Below are 14,137 nucleotides of genomic sequence, written 5' to 3'. Positions count from 1 at the left end.
TCTTGGGGCTCATCTCTTCCTGGGATGTTTAACAAAGTTGCACCAGAAGATAATTGGTTCTTTATTAATGAGTTTTGAGCTTAAGAAAAGGGAAGAATTTAGTTGGTGACTGAATTGCTGGCTCAACATACAGCTGTACTACATTGTTTTGCCTATCTAAAAATGAGGGAGGCTTATGCGAGTAATGTCAAAGTCACTATTCCTGTGGCCAAAGCACATCATATTTGGGTTAGTGTCTCTCGCCAATTATAAAATATCCTATAGTTAGTTATAAGACTATATCCTAATCCTGAACTCTGCCCTGATCCTTCCTGTGGCATTTATACTACTTGAGCATATCATATGGCCATGATGTATATGTATGAGAGTTGGGATTTCTGAGATGCCAGTGCCTATGGCTGTCGCAAGTAGGTGAAGTGTTCCTGGGTTCCTACTGCCTTGTTTCTGCCTACCACACTTCACTGACTCTACTTGGTGCTTACCCATTCTTTTTGGGAGAAAAGCACTCACTGCAGTGAGAAGCACTCTCAGTTTCTCACACCACTACTGCAACCCGAGGCGCTGGAGACAGTTTCTTTTTTTAGATCTCTGTGTAATCAGCTACCAAAGTAAGATACATTTTGTAAAAGGTTCGAGTCGTTGATCACTCATAGTTACAGGTCGTAAAATTATTGAAAGGTTCTGATACCAACATGTGATCTGAGGATTAGTGGTGCTTTAGAAGGAAACAAAGACTTTGCAGACTGCACAAATCTTAGTTTGTCTATGCATTTTTTTCAGATCTGTGGCCAAATGCTGAAATGATACTTTTATCCTTATAACCATCACTGGGCGTTTTCAGTCTTGCAGTGGTCTATTGTATAACTCATGCTGCCCTGGCAGTCTAACTGCTGTCCACTGTTCTGATTCATTATTTTTGGCAAGGCAAGGCAGCATGCACCAGAGTTAAGGAGAACAAGTTGAATTGAAATTTGTTTGAAATAATGCTTTTTTTAAAAAAAAAAAAACAAACACATTTCTTTTCAATATAACTTATGTTCTGTTTTTCTTATAGATCACTTGTTTTCATTCTGAGTTCAGTATTTTCTTTTTAAAAATCGTGTTCAGGTTTTACTTCTAGAAAACTGAACTAATTTTTCTTTATGCCCAGTACAGAACCGCTTACAGAAGTAACTTCTTGTCAATAATCCTTTCAAAGACTCACAGGGCAACAAGATTAAAGCCTTGATCCCTTAGTCTAGATTCTTGAACACTGATAAGATAAATTAGAGCTTCATTATATTAATGAGTCAATAAACGAAAAGGAGGAATCAGAGGAAAGGCTCAGAAGAATGGAAGAAGTATAAATGAACTCTACATTAAACTTACCATTAATCATAAGAACAATGAATCATAAATTGCATATGTATAAATGTGCATGCTTTCTGTGGGAAGACAGTAATTATTATGCCCAGGAGCATTCTTTGTATTGTCTCCCACTCGGTTACTGTCAGCATCAATTAGTCCATTATGCTGAATATTTCTGAAATGATCTGAGGTTAAAGAGAAACAAAAAACCCAAATCTCCTTGCTTTAGGTTCTTTTCCTATTGTAAATAGTTGGAAGGCATTGATAGCTTGCAGCTTTTTTATTCAGAGGCAACTAAATTTAAAATACATCTATAAACATTCATTAGAAACGCAAGAAAATGGAAAATCCCTTAATTTTTCAATGATGTAATTTACCATCAAGTTATAAGTGTTTCATAAGGAACTTATTAGAGGGTATCTGATTTGGCCCGTGCTGGTGTCTTCAGGGATCCCTTGTGATTTCTGCATACTGAAATGTGAAGAGGAAGCACTCTCAATTTCTTTTCATTTAAAGTGTGAAGTGAGTTTCTCTCATTCGCTTTTGCAATTACTTGGCATTTCTGTTATATACATTTAAATGAACATGAGAGAATTGCTAAGAAATATATATTATATTAGATAAGTGTATATCTGTAAATACATAAATACATTTATATTCCTAATATAGTCTGTTATTGGCTACAGGCTGGAAGCTGTCTGAATCATGCCATCAGTGGGGCTCCTGCCAACCCCTGAAAATAGGCCTCTTTGAATTCCTGAGTCTGATTTAAGATTGGTGATTTAATATTTTTAGAAAGCAAGCCTAAATCAGCAGAGAAATAATTGTCTGAAAATGTGAGTTGCACAAGATACAAGTTCTTACTTGGTACCTCAAGCAAAATGCACTGTGGAGGAATTCTCCACCCCACTCCCGCATTAATTTTGACCACCTCGCCCCCCCAAAAAAAAAAATTCCTGCCACAGACACTTTCTGTTCCCTAGTTAGCCACATGTAAAGAAACCTTAATTTTTGATACTTGAACTCGGTTTTGCATCAGATGGGCAACACATTGTCTTGCACCTTTCCTCAGATGTATCAAAAAGACTTCAAGCTAAAGAAGCCATGTGGACACAAAATACACGTGAAAATCAGAAGCAGGACTTTAGAGAAAATAAATTATATCCTTGACAAGAACTCACAACATGGAACAGATGTGTGATACAAACACGTATCATGTGCACAAATCCCGTAGTTCAAGTTTATACATATATGCAAGCCCATGCAGTCTTATGGAAGGTGGATTGGAGGGGTGTGGATTAAATGCTCACATTCCCCAGGTGCTTCACTGCAGTCATGTTCCAGGAGCTGTGTTCTTTTTTTTTTTTTTTATTGATCTGAGTATTGGCCAAAAGCAAATGGGGATTACTTTTAAGGTAGTCGCTTTTGTATTTTTCTTCGATTCTATATAGCGTCATTGCCATATAGGGGGCAAAATTTGTGGCTTGGTAAATCTCTTATGGAACTGTATTTCCATAGATGTTATAGGCCAGTAATGCAATGTATAATCTTCATTGAGATAAGGAGCTGGATTTGAGATATCCCCAGATAAAATATTTGACTCTGAAATAAAATGCTGAGTGCCTTCAGCTGAGAACTTCAAAAGAACATTTTTCTTCTTTCTTTTCGTGTTCTAGTAGTTTTTTCCCTGTAGGGTCATTCTTCAAATTCAGATTTTAGAAACTAGAAATGTTTGAAAGTGTGAAGAAAAGTAAGAATGAAATCAACAAGGATTTTTTCTTCTTAAGCAACTTATAGTTTGGAAAACCATTATGAAAAGTCATAGTGTATATGGCTCCCACAGCTTTGTTAAACAGAGAGCACTTTGACGTTAAGGCTCTTTATTATCCAAAATTCTGGAGGAGAGCCAGAAGAGAAATACATTTGGAATATGAAAATACACAAAGTATACATGTAGCTTGCCAGTAATTCATCCCAGAAAACTGACAGAAGGCAATAGAAAAGCCACAACTAAAATGTAAATCTTAGTGACTCTTTTTGCCTCTTACATGAGACTGCATTAGTGATTGTTGGTGAACAAAAATAAGGTCAATATTTGATGCCAATAAAATATTTATTTTTAACATGATCATTACATTCCTTCATATTCCAGTTAGTATTTGAAGCCACAGGTGTATCGGCATATTGCAGGAACAGCTATTGAGCTAGGATGCCTAACTCAAGGAACAGCCCTGGCTGGGGATCTGGAGTGGGTGGATGGGCAGCGGTTTAGCCCTTCAGCCCTACATGCGTACATACCTCACAGCTGCGCTTTTCACTCCTGGATGACTTCAGCATCTTCCTTCTTTGCAAGCTTATGTAAATACCTTTGCTTAATGCTTGATCTGTTCACATGCACCCTTCATTGACAGCACCAGCCTTGCGGACTTTGGAGCTGTATGCTCAGAGGTGTAGGTTTTAGGCATCGCTCTGCATAGCCAAGTGATGTCCACATTCCCTTACTCTAGGAAAGGGCTGAGGAAGTGTAGTTCAGGACTGCAAAGCTTAGAACCATCTAACTTCAAAAGTACAGGAGGAGAAGATCGGCCTGTTTTGCTGCATAATTTTGGGTGCTGGTGAAGGGGTTGATTTTCTTCTTGTGATGGGGAAATCTGAGCCCCACTAAACCAAAGGCAGACCTGCAGAATGGTAAATGTTAGCTTTTGGGGGAAACAAGGTGACAGAACATTCAGTGAGCAGTCAGTGAGGTAAGAAATGGAGTAGCTGTTTTGGAATGTGAAAAGAAACTGAGGTTTTTGGATTTGCTGTGGAGTGAAGAGAAGTTTGAAGAAAGTGGCCACCATCTTAGTTCACAGGTAATGCTTCATTTGAATGTGAGCCATTTGTGGAACTGGTAAAGCCAGTCATTCAAAAATTAATATCTTTAATAATGCTTTGGATAACAGTTGCAACAACAGCCAAATTAAATTCAAATGTAACAGTGATGGAGGTCAGGTAAATTTGCTTCTATCCCCTGAATCTCCCTCCTTTGTCCTCAAGAACGCTGTTCTAAGGTTACACCAAAAGTGGGGAGAAAGTGGGAGCCATAGAGATTTTAACTTTGCCCAAGTTACATACTAAAGCACCAGTAAGCGTAAAATAAAATTTATGTTTCTGAATTTTAAGCCCTCTAATTTAAAGTGTTGAACTGTTCACCCACTACTATGCTGGTTAGTAAATTCTGTTTGTGTGGTTTTCTATTAACAGTTTTCCAATTCATCCCATACACTGTTTTTTCTTAGAGCAGTGATGAATTTGGCAACATGCATTTAATAAGTGATTTTCGTAAGTCTGTATTTCCTTTCCGAAAATTTTTTTCTTCTGCCTTCTTATAGTCATAGTTCCTTGAACCACAGTTTTTATCCTTACAGTAGTTTTTTAGTTAAAATTAACAGCTTTGTTTTCCCATATGCTTTTATATTTGATTTGCACATTTATAAATGTTTAATCAAAATGGAGTGGTAGATGAAAGGGAATCATATTATTTAAAAGCCCGAATTTCCACTTTTGTAGAAAATCATCTGGAGCTAGCTGATCATGAGTCAGCAATGCCATCCTCTCACAAAAAGACACATATGATAGGATGTAAAAAGCTGAAAGAGAAGTACCTGAGGTAATCCTTCAGCTTAGTTTTGATAGAGCGAGCCTCAGGTAAGCAGCTGTTTCAGACTTGGGCTAACTGGTTAGAATACAGAAGAAAGCTGTGAGAATGATCAGCGATCCAGAAGACTTAGCTGAAAAATTGGTTTTGTTTCATCTAGGGAGAAAGGGAAGTAGAACTGTCTTCATGTGGGTAAAAGACTGAAAAAAGGGTAGGGAATAACCTATTCTTCATTCTCATGGGAGAAAAAAAAAGTAAAGGAATTGAATTACATCGAGAGAGCTGAGGTACATAGTAGACTAACCTTCCTAGTGGCAAGGGTAGCCATGCGTTGGGGTAGATTGCCTGAGGAGGTTGCAAATTTTTTGCAGGTCTTTGCTGGTCTTTAGAAAATCCAGTAGGCAGAGACTAGAGTCAAGCAAGAATTAATTGATCTGAATGTGAAGAGTGGGAGTGGACCAGATGACATTTGGCAGTCCTACCCAGCCATATTTTCTGTAGTTCTGTTACACAGGTCACCAGTTGCTTGTACCCAGTTATTTGTTTTGCTTAAAAAGCAAGTTGAAGTGATGGAGATTTTTTTTTTTTATTCAGCCTCTAGTAAAACTCCAGGTTTGACTTTATTTCAGCCTTGTAAAAGACTTTTTTTTTTTTTCTTACTTCTATTCTTGATTCCTCAGTATCTCTTTGACCTCATTAAAGAGCAATCTAGTGTTTATAGCTTCTTCCACATGCAGATTATTATCAGGTACAACTGAGTAGTGAGTTATGTATTTTTTCTTAAATAAACTGGGGCTATTATCTTGATTATAAAAAGATGCCCCAGACTTTGAATAACATTTGTATGTCCTTTCTCTTTTGAAGTTTGTTAGTCTTTCAAGTGTGGACATGAGAACTGTCTGCAATAACCCAATTATACATCTTTCTTCTCAGCTTATACTTGGTATTTCCCTGTTCATTTGTCAAGTAAATTTCCCTTTTAAGTTACTGATATGTCAGCAGCAGTTTCAGCTAGTAGAGTTCTGGATTTCCAGCTGCCCAGATCTCAAAATACTTCACATAAATATTGACTAAACTACTTTTCATAACATTCCTCCAGCTCAAGTAGATGATTAACTGTAGCTGGGAATGTGACATGTTTCACTCACAGAAGACAGCCTAAATTTCTGGATACCACAAGAGCTGTCTTATTTGTCAAGTGAAAATGCTACCTACTTAGAAAGTCTTTAGTTCTTGTCTGTTTGCATCCTTTGCAATGCTGATGGTTTGTTTTATAACCCAAAGCGGTGTATTAATTCCTTTATTTGGCCTTAGGCTAAAGTGCTGGCCTGCTGAGCTATCCTCTTCACAGGTAGACTTGTAAGCATAATGCAGTGGAAAACATAAATTCACCTTTCATCCCTATGACAAGTGCCAAAACAAGTATCAGTTGTTAATCAGGTTAGTGCTGCTAAGAAAATGTTCTGGTTCTTGTTCTATCGAAGAGGCAAAGACTATCAAATCTGTAAGAACAGAAATGTGGTTCATTGAAGTATTTAAAACATGAAGGGCAAGATTATTGTTAGATTCCTAAGAATATGAAGAGATTGAGGGGGGGGGGGCGGGGAGAAGGCTCTGATTTGGAACTAGAATTGACTCCTTGTCCAGGGTGTGCTTGTGAGGCAGGTGGAAGGGCTAAAGGAGGAGAGCAGGTGAAAAGCCTTAGCTATCTGGGTAGAGGAAAAAAGGGAGAGACGAGGGAAAGTTCTGGTGGGTTTTGTTATTGTTCCCTTGAAAGAATTTAGGGAATTCCTGTGCAGAGGGAAAAAGTTGATGACAGAAATTAAGCTGTGAACTCACAGCTGCTAAACAGTATTTCAGCTGAGGATGTGAAAGCTCATTATATTAGAGAAGTAGAGTTTGAAGGTAAGAAGTGTGAACCTAAGAAGCATCACAGAATCATAGAATTATCTTAGTTTGGAAGGGACCTATAATGATCATTCGAGTCTTAACTCCCTGCTCCTCTTGAAACTAAACCATGTGACTAAAAGCCTTGTCCAGATGCTCCTTGAACTCTTGATGGCCTTGGTTCCATGACGGGTTCCCTGGGGAGCCTATTTCAGTGACTGACCGCCCTCTGAGTGAAGAACATTTTCCTAATGTCCAACCTGAACTTCCCCTGATGCAGCTTCATTCCATTCCCTCTTGTCGTGTCGCTGGTCAACAGAGAGGGGAGATCAGCACCTCCCCCTCCGCTGCCTGCATGAGGAAGGTGTAGATTGCCTTGAGGGCCCTCCTCAGCCTTCTTTTCTTCAATCTGAATGAGCCAAGTGGCCTCAGCTGCTCCTCTGAAGTCCTGCCCTCAAGGGCTTTCACCACCTTGGTCACCTTCCTCTGGACACTCTAGTAGTTTGATGTCCTTCTTACACTGAGGTGCCCAAAACTGCACACCATACTCCAGGTGGAGCCCCAGTAGTGCAGTGTAGAGTGGGACAATCAGCTCCCTCAACCGTCTAGCCATGCTGTGCTCAGCGTACCCCAGGACATGGTTGGCCCTTCTGGCTGCCAGGGCACACTGTTGACGTGTGTTCAACTTGCCATCAAATGCATGGAATGACTTGATTGGAGGAATCATAAAAACTCGTATGAAGAGCCCATTTTTCCTTCTTTTTGAAACAAATATTTTCAAATATTTGAAAGGAGAATAGTGGTTTGGAATTTTTAGCACGTGCCATGTATCACAAGTAATGCAAACTGGAGAGACAACTAAAATGCATATCAGATACAATCAGAATAAAACTCAGGCATACTGTTTTTTCTTCCTTTGAGCTTAGCGGTAGAGGAGTTTAACTGGAAATGGAAAGAAGTGAAATACAGGAGAAAATTAGGATTCTTTAGGCCAAATCTTACGAGCACCAACACTCTGGAAATAGCTTATCACAGATGCCAGAGATCCTCTTAGGCATCTCTTGGTAGCCCAGCATAATGATTAGTAATCTGATAGTACTTGTGTACTGAGGTTATGTGTCTGCTTGGAAATAATCCATCCTTCCTCAATGGCCCATGCGATCATAGGGTGTCCATAGTTTACCATCTTTCTTCGAAAGCATGTAATTTATGTCCTCTTCTCTGTCAGCTGCCAGCAATTTTTCATTTCCATATCTAAGCATACAGACTCTTGGAATCACAGGATCATAGAGGTTGGAAGGGATCCCTGGAGATATCTAATCTAGCTCTCTTGCTTAGAGTGGGATTTAGTTAATGCAGTTGCCCTGGGCCATGTCCAACTGGGTTTTGAGGATCTCCAGACCCCACAACTTCTCCAAGCAACCTGTTCCACTGTTTGATCACCTCTTCAGTGAAAAAGGTTGTTAATGAAGATATTAAGCAGCATTTACCTTTGGGCTGCTTCCCTGATGACTAGCCCTCAGCTGGACTTTGTGTCATTGATTGAAACCCTTTGACCCACCGTTTCAGCCAGTTTTCAGTCCACTTCACTGTCTGCTTGCCTAGTTTGTATACTTCATCAGTTTTTCAATGCAGATTTTACATGGGATGGTGTCAAAAGCCTTTCTAACTTTTTTTGGCACTGGGCCCTTTGCTTAGGTGCTCTTCTGAAGACCAAGTCTTTTGGCACATTTGGGTCCATCTTATCGTCTCCAGTTTGTTATTTTTTGGTAGGTTAGCATGGGATATGCTGAGAAGACATAACGGGCACCAGTCCTCACATGGCTAGGAACTTGAGTCTTGTTTCTCTGTGAAGCAAACTAGTTCTGCATAGGCCTTATCTTAACATAGTGCTGCAATCCTTTTGTTTGCCACGGGTTAGAATAATCAAGTATGGTTTTGAGAAAATATAAGTCTCGGGAAAAGCCTCACCTGTTTAGTTTATTCACACAAATCTATGTCCTTCTTTTGCTGAAGTTGTAGTTTTTGCAAGAATCATTTAAAAGGTGGCTGCTTGCCATTTAAACATCTAGCTCACTACATTATGTGCAGTACTGCCTCTTTTTCACATGTAATGAAGTGTCAGTGCTAAGTGCAAATACAACTGTGTTCATGCTTGTGTGTCTTGTTCTAAACTGCAGTGTTGTCAAATGTCACTGCATGTAGTCCTTGAGCTATTACCACTTGCTACCAAGAGCGAAACAAATGTTCTCAGTACAGTCAGGTAATCAGAAGTTAGGACATTTCTCTTTTGTCATCTGTAAAGTAGCTAAGAGATCTTTTCTGCTGTTTAAGCAGGATTTCAAAATAGTTTGGAAAGACTACTGGAATAATTTTCCCTGTCCTATTATAGTAGGATTCTGACTTTGTCACGTGGAGATCGTTTCCACTTGCTACAATGCTACTGAGTGTTTTGAAACAGGAACTTGTCAGTAGTCCATGGTAGCTCACTTCAGTCAACAGCTGCCTTAAACTTCACAACTTTGTTTCAGTCTAATGCTTTGTTTCAGTCTAATGTGTCGTGTGTCCCGTCCCAACCCCCCCCTTTTTTTTTTTTTTTTTTTTTTTTTTTTTTTTTGGACAAGAGAGTTGTGGCTCACTGATCAGTTATTCTCTCTGAAATTAAGGATTCTTTTGAAAATCATCAATTAAATCAACCTGAGACTCCTTACAGAATTATGTGTAAATGGGACACACACCATCAGTTAGATCCTCAGTCTGATTAAATGTGAGCAGGCTTTTTCTGAAAAGTGGGATATTGGAACTTGGCTGTGCATATTATGGGGTAGATTAGGTGAAGATTTACCATATATGGACCTGTCTAGTCCTCTTGTTTCATGATGTGGACCAGGAGAGAACCCTGCTGACAGGTTTCACTTGAGGTAACCACACACAGGATGGTTTATTTTATCATAATATTTTGTATTACTCTTGCTTTTGCATGAAAAATGCCTTTTAGTATTTTCAAATATCTGTTTAATTCTGTCTATTCAGTTCAAGGATTTTCTTCGTTGGAAGTGTGTTGGGTTTGTTTGTTGTTTTTTTTTAACATAGAAACAGAGGTGACACTTAGCCTTTTATGCAATGCACTGAAGAAGGATTCCTGAGTAATATGATGAAATTTTTCAATCACAATGACATTTTGCTTTCAATTATTTGTTGTTTAGGAATCTACCCATACATTTAAACAGTACATATGTAAGAAAAAAATTCCATGGGTACAAATGAAGGTTCTTGCTGCTCTTAAGCCAGTGCTAGTACTTGATCAAGGAAAACTCTTTCAAAAATTTAACTCTTGTTAAGATAGGGCAGTATGGCCCTAGGCATTCAGTTTGAATGTATACAGCATTTCTTTAGATGTTATTTGTGGGGTTTTGCAGACTGCTTTCTTTTTCTGGTTATTTAAAGAGCCAAATACAGTGAAATCTGGGCTTCTTTTTATGGTCCCACCCACAAGAAACCAAATTATGATGAATTATTCAATTAATGTGGGAAACATGACTGACTTCTTAAAATGTTTTAAAAAGCTGATTTGCATCTTTGGAAAGAAGTAACCTGCTACATTGAGTTAATGTTATATTTATTTAAAGCTAGAAGTACTACCAATCCAGAACTGGTTTAGATGTTGCTGCTGTGCCAGATATCATGGGAGTGATAATGTGCTTAGGAATTCTGAACATAACAAATGATGTACTTCTTTTTTTTTTAATAGCATGCCATCTTCCTGAGAGTTCCACACTGTCATTTTAGAGAAAAAGGAAATACTACTTCTTTAAAATTACCAGCTTATAAGTTAATACGCTGTAATTTATCATCTAAAGTAGTAGTACTGAGATACGACTCATCCACACCCTCTTCTTGGCAGTTCAGAGTTTGCTTCCAGCCCAGCTGATTTCCACCATGGATGTGCATTGAAAATGAGTCTTGATCAGTCACCCTGACTTCTCTTTGCCATTTAAATCTGTGTTCATGCATTTTAATGTCAAGTTTAGCACTGTGGCTTGGCAAGGCCCTGGCAGCCCGGGCGTGGGGGTCAGGCAGCTGCCGCTGTTTGAGTGAGAAGCCCAGGTGCTCTGCTCAGGGCCGTGGTGCAGACTGCCTAGCTGGTGGCCTTTCCCGAGGGACAGCCTTGCCAGGATGCCTGTTTGGACTTTGCTATGTCGCCTCCTTCTGCCAGTGACCTTTGCTGTTCCAGACCTCATCTCTTGTCTCTGTTTCTCCTGGTGTTGTGTAGGTGCTGGGATGGCTGGAGAAGGTCACGATTTGCAGTTGAGCTGAGGAGGCGTGAAGCATCATCTGTCCCCTGCTGACGTTTGAGGTAGTGTGATAACTTTTATCTTGCTGCAAATGACTTTATTATGATTGATGGCTTAAGCAGAGTGATCAATAGTATCCTGTAGCGCTCTACAGATAATCCTTACAGATCATATCATCCAGTCTTATAGAAGGTGATGAAGATAATGTGCAGTATACAGAATTCTAATTGGGATCCAATCATCATATTTTATTACACCAAACAATAGAGATATTTGAATTAAGGCTTTCAGATTCAATCATCATTGTAAATTGGTGGCCTCAAGCCTATCTCCACTAATTCTAGTAGCCAGCATTTCAGGCAGAGGGCTAGGTAACTGGTGGAAGTGCTTAAAAGCTATTTTTCCTTCTCAGAGAATTATTATACTGTATTTCAATGAGCCATTTCCCAGGACAAATTCTGATTTAAATAAATAGCTTTTGGGTTGTTTCAGATAAGATAGTTACTTAAAAGCCCAAACATCGCATGATACAAATTTCTTGCCGTTTCTGTAGTATGATACTTCAACTTTTCAGACTCAAAACTGTTCTCTAGATGCTTTATGGAACATGTATGTAACATACCTAGCAGTATCTATAGCAAGATCGAGAACAAGTATCTCTGTCAAAGGAATGCACATATTTTAATTAAGACTTAAAATCTTTAAAAAAGATTTCTTTTCATTTCCTTTCATCTAATACGGAGCAAAAAGCCATAGGGAAATTGAAACACAACTGCAAGCTGTACATTTTAAGGACTTCCCTACTCTGTAGGGGTACAACTGTTGGGTGCTTCCCTACCAGCTGAGCTATTCAGGAGAAACCTCGCTGACCCACAATATGTGCTTTTCCTGTGAATTTTATATGTCTACTATAGAGCATGTCTGTCTGAGACTGGAAGAAAACCTGCTCTCTTAGGGAGATAAAAACTCAATTCCAGGCCAGCCAAAACCAGACCCTTCTTAGCCAAGACACTAATTTATAGAAAACTGAGTAATCCTGCAATTAATTGTTCTCTGCAGCCCATAGAACTGACATCTGGATTCACTTTCTAAGCTATGAAAGGACTACAGGCTTTGAGGGGCCTGTTGTTTTCTTTTTTTTGTATGTGATTAAAGCACCCTGTTATCAATTTATATTCAGAGGTAGCTGGTTGGTTAGCTGTCAGAAATCTTTGCAGACTGTTGCTTTTAAAGTAGCTGAAAGCAGCAGTAGAAAAAGATCTTCCTTGAATGAATTATACTGAGTCGTTATTCTTTTTAGTGTATGAGTCCAGTCACTTGTTATCAGGTCTGATTGCTGAAGGAGAAACTTATATGGGATACGTGAACTAAAAATCAAGAATAATTTATGCATCAGGGCACTTCAAAACTCCAAGCTCCATCAGATATTCCACAGTTCCAGTAACAGTGGGAAGATTATAATCAATCCAGAAGTGATTTACCCAGTACTGCCATACACTTTGTAGTAGAACATAAGAGCAGTCAGTCTCACCATGCTTATTGTGAATATGCACAGTATTCAAGTGTGATTGTTAAGTGTCATACATATTTTAGGAGCAGATGATATCATCATTAATGACTTCTTTAAAAAATACGCTTTTTTTTTATATGGTAAAGTTTTGCTAAAAATGGAAGCCTTTTATCTCTCCAAAACTATAGTTTGCTGTGATATTATTCAGTGTAAGGACGACAAAAAGGAACAGTCATACTCTTTCCTTTCTAGGCTGACAGTTTCCACACATGGAGGTGAGGGTGAGACTAAAAAGACTGCAGTTTAGTAGCCCAGTATTAGGTGGGGTGGCCACTGATGCGGTGATGAAATGGAGACGGCCAGGTGCTAAGACTGTTGCTGACAGACTCCTGTGCAGGCAGCCTTCAGTACAAAAAACAGGTACTAGGGCAAGACCGCTGGTCAGGCTTCAGAGGAGCTGGATATCTTGCTAGACCAGGAGAACCCCCATCAGGGTTTTACAAAACTGACTAAAGTGAAGTGTCCTCCCCTTTAATCTGCTGCTTTTTTTCTTTTTTTTTTTTTTTTTTATTGTACTGTATGTCTTACGCAAGTCCTGAGATCTAACTTGGTATGGGGTTTATTTTTGTGAATCGACCTCACAAAATGGATTTGAATCTGAGCAATAGTTGTCATAGTGGTCAGTGAACACTCAGGCTCTCAGCTGCTCCTCAGGGCAGATAACCTGGTAAATTTTGTCTCTAAACACCTATTTTCTCATGGTCCCGTGTGAAATAGCAATAACAGCAATGGATAAATGTGAATGCAGCAGTCTGTTTTAATAAAAAACAGTTCAATCTACTCCAAAATTTAACTTCCTTGATCAGATAGTTGGTAACATGATGGAGTTCTTGCAGAGGAGGGAGTCCTAGCATCAGTGGAGGCGGACATCCTTTCCATTGGCCAGCCAGCCAGCCTTGCACTGAGCAGCTCTCTTGTTGTTTGCACCCATTGCAGAGTTTCCCATTTTAAGCTGATCAGTTCAGGGTTCATGTATTTTATCTGTGATGTCTAAAAGCAAAGGCTGCAATGCAGAACTGTGGTTGGTTTAGTCTCTAACAGTTTAGGAGTGGTAAATGTGAAAGGAGAGGTTTACATCCACTGCACTGGGGTTACAACAGCTGAAGAGCGTGGTTCATTCCTATTGTTTATAAAATAGAGCTATACACTTATTAAGAAGGTTTTGCTAGTTGCTTGAGTGTTTCAGATGAGCTGGTATTTCCCGTAATGGCAGTTCTTTCTTAATGCAAACTATTAGTTTGTTGTCTTGGGGTTTTTTTTTTAATCCGTTACAGCTTTATTTTGTGATGCTAAAATGTCTGGCAGTAAATCTGTAAGACTCTGTAATGTTCTGTGGTAGGTAAGATGTTGGGGAGGGTTGCAGGCCATGCCTGACGGTGGTGTAAATCCAGGCAAGCC

The 14,137-nt window shown here is 39.1% G+C and overlaps 1 protein-coding gene across 10 annotated transcripts in view; it reads left to right on the top strand.

Annotated features, from left to right (window-relative positions):
- The window catches only part of GHR (growth hormone receptor), a 125,430-nt gene that overhangs the window by 30,201 nt on the left and 81,092 nt on the right, over positions 1 to 14,137 (top strand). For all 10 annotated transcript variants that reach the window (XM_055790395.1, XM_055790398.1, XM_055790396.1 and 7 more), the window contains exon 2: positions 11,148 to 11,231. The gene's annotated coding sequence lies outside the window, so the exon portion shown is untranslated. The remainder of the gene's footprint in view (positions 1 to 11,147; positions 11,232 to 14,137) is intronic.

Source organism: Falco peregrinus, chromosome Z (assembly GCF_023634155.1).
Source record: "Falco peregrinus isolate bFalPer1 chromosome Z, bFalPer1.pri, whole genome shotgun sequence".
Classification (NCBI taxonomy): Eukaryota; Metazoa; Chordata; class Aves; order Falconiformes; family Falconidae; genus Falco; species Falco peregrinus.
This window is presented reverse-complemented; position numbering and strand designations above follow the sequence as displayed.